Raw genomic sequence first — 5,407 nt, forward strand, 5'->3', positions numbered from 1 at the left:
TGCCTCGTGATGGCTGGGTGTTGTGTGCTGTCCTTAGGTTAGTTAGGTTTAAGTAGTTCTAAGTTCTAGGGGACTGATGACCATAGATGTTAAGTCCCGTAGTGCTCAGAGCCATTCGAACCATTTGATACCCGAGCTGTTTTTTCCTCGATCGCCGTGCGACTGTCTCCGTCAACAAGGACGAGAAGATCATCTGCATACGCAACGACTCCCAGTACGATGTTGCTCTCATCCAGGGTTATCAACAAGGGATCCATGTTGATATCCCAGAACACTGGTCCACACACTGAACCCTGTGGGCAGCCCTTCGTGATATTTTTCGACACCACGGCACCAGGAGCCGTTATTTTGGCGACTCTGTTCCGGCAATAGTCCTTGAGACAACCATAAAGCGCCGCCGGACACTCCATCTCCCGTAACCAACAGAAGAGGGCCGGCCACTACAGGTTGTCAAAGGCTCCGGAAATGTCTACCATGATCCCCAGAACATACTTCTTCATAGATGAGTGCACAATACTGGCTGCCTGATTTATGGAATAGGATTTTGATTGGCCTTTTCGAAAGCCGTATTGCAGGTTACTCATACCATGCAGAATTCTATGGCTCGACAGTCTAGACACCAACTACTTCTCGAAGGTCTTTCCCATTACATCTAACAGGCAGATCGGTCTGTATGATTTAGGGACCGTGGGGTCCTTGTCCGGGTCCTTTTTTATAATTACAACTTCTGCCATTTTCCAAGTGGTTGGGAAGGTTCGCGTCTCCAGGCATCTGTTGTAGATCTTTGCTAACACCGGGGCTAGCTTGGATACTAGACACTGCAGAACCTCTGCAGGAATCGCATCCAGTCCCGGTGCTTTGCGTTTTCCGAAGGACAAGATGGCGTTCGCCACCTCCTCTGGTGAGAAGGGGTATACTTGTGTTGCGTTGTGGTATTCATGTTGGTCTTGTTGCCCTAGCGCCAACTGCATCTCATCGTCTGAGTCAGGTCGGTCGTCGGGTAGGAGCACATGAAGTAGCTCCTCGGTCGTTTCCAGCCAGTTGGTCGTCATTTGGTCCGAGTCTCCTATTGTCACAGTAGAGAGATGCATTGGTGAGTGTATTTTTTCACGTTTTATTTTATACAGTATACCCCATGGATCAAGAGCCAAGTGAGACGTTACAAAGTCTTCCCAACTCTGTTTGCGATGTAGGTATAGGGTTTCTTTAAAAATGTCTTTTTTCTGTCTGTATATTCTGAGATGATACTGTCTTTCCTCCATGGTGATGTGTTCAAGAAGAAGGGCGTTACGGCGGTTTCAGCACCGCCTGCTGTACATAGTCCTGGCTCCGGGGATGAGGTGGAGATCCTCGCCTCTGCCACGGATCTCGCCCTCACGGAACCCTTGCGGGCCTCTCCTATGGACTCAGCTGACTCTCCCCCGGTGGTGGCAGTTGGCTCTGAAGCGCTGTCTGCCTCTTAGTCGCATTCACGCCCTCCCAGTCGCTTCCTGCCTCCATTCTCCAATGGAACTGCGGCGATTATTTCCGCCACCTGCCTGAGCTCCGGATGCTTCTGAGTGATTCCCCTGTTCTCTGCATTGCTCTGCAGGAAACTTGGTTTCCTGCACTGCGGACCCCCGCCCTTCGCGGTTATCGGGGATACTATAAGAACCGTGCTGCCTGTCAACGAGCGTCAGGTGGGGTTTGTCTTTTTGTTCACCACTCTGTTTGTAGCTCGCCAGTACCCCTTCAGACGCCTTTAGAGGCAGTCGCTGTCAGGGTTGAGCTCTCGCCGGCTATTACTGTTTGCTCTGTTTACATTCCTCCGGATAGGGAGCTCCCCGGACATGTCTTGGCTGCACTGCTGGCTCAACTTCCGCCACCTTTGCTGCTTCTAGGCGACTTCAATGCCCACAACCCTCTATGGGGTGGGACTGTCTCCGATGGCCGCGGTCGGGCCGTGGAGCATGTGTTGGCTCAGCTCGACCTTAGCCTCTTGAATAATGGTGCTCCCACGCATTTCAGTGTGGCCCATGGCTCTTTCTCGGCCATCGATCTCTCTCTTTGCAGCCCTGGGCTTGTCCCATCCCTCCACTGGCGAGTGCATCCTGACCTCTGTAGTAGTGACCATTTTCCCATCTATTTGTCACTGCCTCAGTGTCATTCTTCTGGGCGCCTGCCCCGCTGGGCTCTCCACAGGGCTGACTGGCCGGGTTTTACTTCTGCTGCAACCATTGAGTCTCCCCCCCCGAGGTGACATTGACGGGGTGGTCCGTGTCTTAACCACATCCATCATTTCGGCGGCCGAGGCTGCCATCCACCGCTCTTCTGGACTCCCTCGGAGGAAGGCTGTACCCTGGTGGTCGCCGGAGATTGCTGAGGCTATTCGCCACCGTCGGCGAGCTCTCCAGCGTCATAGGTGGCACCCGTCTCTGGAGACTCTCATCGCCTTTAAGAGGCTCTGTGCCTTGGCCCACCGTCTTATTGCATGGCGTAAGCAGGAGTGCTGGGAGCGGTATGTCTCCTCCTTGGGCTCCCGTGTCTCCCCCTCGCTCGTGTGGTCCCGGATCCGGCGGATTTATGGATACCAGACCCCTATGGGTGTACCTGGGATCTCCTTGGACAGCGCTGTCAGCACGGACGCTGCCGCCATTGGTGAACAGCTTGCCGCGCACTTTGCGACGAGCTCGGCGACTGCATCTTATCCCCCCGCCTTTCGCTCTCTAAAGGAGCGAGCCGAGCGGATGCAGTTCTCATTTCACACACGTCGTTCTGAAAAATACAATGCTCCTTTCAGCGAGAGGGAATTCCTCGCTGCCCTCGCCGATTGCCCTGATACAGCACCAGGACCGGACTGCATCCACGCGCAGATGCTGAAGCATCTCTCCAGGGACTGCCAAAGACACATTCTCGCGATATTTAATCGCATTTGGAGCGAAGGCGTGTTCCCGTCGCAATGGCGAGAGGGTCTTATTGTCCCCATCTTGAAGCCCGGTGCGGACCCACTGGCGGTGGACAGCTATCGTCCCATTACCCTCACAAACATTTTGTGCAAATTGCTCGAACGTATGGTGGGGCGTCGTTTGTGTTGGGTCCTTGAGTAGCGCGGTCTCCTCACTCCATCCCAGGGTGGCTTCCGTCGGGGCCAGTCTGCAGTGGACAATTTGGTGCGGCTGGAATCTGCTATTCGTACGGCCTTTGCCCGACGTCAGCATCTCGTTGCTGTATTTTTCGATCTGCAGAAGGCGTATGACACCACATGGAGGCATCACATCCTCGCCACGTTGTATGAGTGGGGTCTTCGTGGTCGGCTCCCGGCTTTTCTTCAAACCTTTCTATTGCACCGCTCTTTCCGGGTGCAAGTCGGTGTCGCCTCTAGTTCTTCTTATACGCAGGAAAATGGGGTCCCGCAGGGCTCGGTGTTGAGTGTGTCCTTATTACTAGTGGCCATTAATGGTCTGGCTGCAGCCGTAGGGTCGTCGGTGTCTCCTTCTTTGTATGCCGACGACTTCTGCATCTCATTTAGCTCCACGACTACGGGAGTCGCCGAACGCAGGCTGCAGGTAGCCGTTCGGAAGGCAGCATCATGGGCTCTGACTCACGGTTTTCAGTTCTCTGCAGCCAAGACTCGAGTTATGCACTTCTGCAGGCGTTGGACGGTCCACCCTCATCCTGAACTTTACCTCGACGGAAACCTGCTTGAAGTGGTGGACACTTGCCGCTTCTTGGGACTCGTGTTTGATGCCCGGCTCACTTGGGTTCCTCATGTTATTCAGCTGAAGCACAAATGCTGGCGGCACCTCAACGCCCTCCGCTGCCTTAGCCACACGTCTTGGGGTGCGGATCGCTGCACGCTGCTGCGATTGTACAGAGCCCTTGTGCAGTCTCGGCTTGATTATGGGAGCCTGGCCTATGGGTCTGCATCACCCTCAGTGTTAAAGTTGTTAGACCCCATACACCACTGTGGTGTTAGGCTTGCCACTGGCGCTTTTCGCACCAGCCCCGTGGATAGTCTACTGGTGGAGGCCGGGGTTCCCCCACTCGGTTCCGCCTGTGGCCCTCCGTCGCCGTTTTCTTGCTCTCCTCGCCTCATTTTCGGACTGTGAGACTGTCTACACTGATGGTTCCCTGGTTGATGGTGGCACTGCCTACTCTTTTGCTCATGCTGCTCATGTTGAGCAGCGCTCCTTGCCGGCTGGCTGCAGTATTTTTACTGCAGAGCTGGTGGCCATATTGCGCGCTCTTGAGCATCTGCGTTTCTGCTCAGGTAGGTCCGTCGTGATCTGCAGTGACTCCCTGAGCAGCCTTCAGGCCATCGACCGCTGCTATCCCTCCTCTCCTCTGGTGTCCTCCATTCAGGAGACTGTTTCCGCCATTGCCCGTTCTGGTCGTTCGGTGGTCCTGGTTTGGACGCCCGGTCATGTTGGCATCCCAGGGAACGAACGTGTAGACAGGCTGGCCAAAGGGGCGATCGACGCCCCGGCTTTGGAGATCGGCCTTACGGCTCGCGACCAGCAGCTGGTGTTGCGCCGTAAGCTGATTGGGATGTGGGCTGCTGAGTGGCGTGGCATGACAGCCCCGAATAAACTGCGGGCTGTCAAGGAGACGACCGCCGTGTGGCGTTCCTCCCTGCGGGCTTCTCGCAGGGACTCGGTAGTCCTGTGTCGGCTGCGCATCGGCCATACGTATCTGACGCACGGCCATCTGTTGCGTCAGGAGGATCCCCCCCTGTGTCAGTGTGGGTCCCGGCTGACGGTCGGCCACATTTTGCTGGAGTGTCCTCGACTGCGCACACTCCGGCAATCTTTTAATCTCCCGGGCACATTGGCTTTGGTTTTATCTGACGATGCCTCCAGGGCTGATGACGTTTTAAATTTTATCCGTGGTAGTCCGTTTTATGGTTCGATTTAGGGAGGTCCTGCACCTTTCCCTTTCTGTGTCTTTTGTCCTTGTGTCTGTTGCTGTTCTGGTGTGCCGTGAGATGGTTGACTCTTTCCCATTTTTGTTCTCGTGGTCAGTCAACCAGTCTCCGGCCATCTTCCTTTCTTCTGTTTCTTTCTGTCTGGTGTGCCTCTGTCCTGTTCTTGTTTGTAGTGTTTGTTGCTGCATTTGTGTTCTTTTAGCGCCTGGGGGGACGTCTCCTCCCCCTTTGGTTTTTACCTGCTCCGTCGATTTTGGGCTCGCCTGATTTTGGAATGGGGGACTGATGACCTTCGCTGTTTAGTCCCCCTTAAACATCCCAACAACCACCACCATTTGGCCAGTGCTGTATAGTCCTTTGTGGGTATCGCATTGTACCCTATGTACAATCGGTTTGTCTTAACTATTTCTTTCCTAAGGTCGGGGGCGATTTCCACCGCATGGTGTACAGTTGATCTGTCTCGAGGACCTGCCTTAAATCTTGGCTTGAACTTTTCCAAGAACT

The sequence above is a fragment of the Schistocerca piceifrons genome, chromosome 6 (assembly GCF_021461385.2).
Source record: "Schistocerca piceifrons isolate TAMUIC-IGC-003096 chromosome 6, iqSchPice1.1, whole genome shotgun sequence".
In the NCBI taxonomy this organism is placed as follows: Eukaryota; Metazoa; Arthropoda; class Insecta; order Orthoptera; family Acrididae; genus Schistocerca; species Schistocerca piceifrons.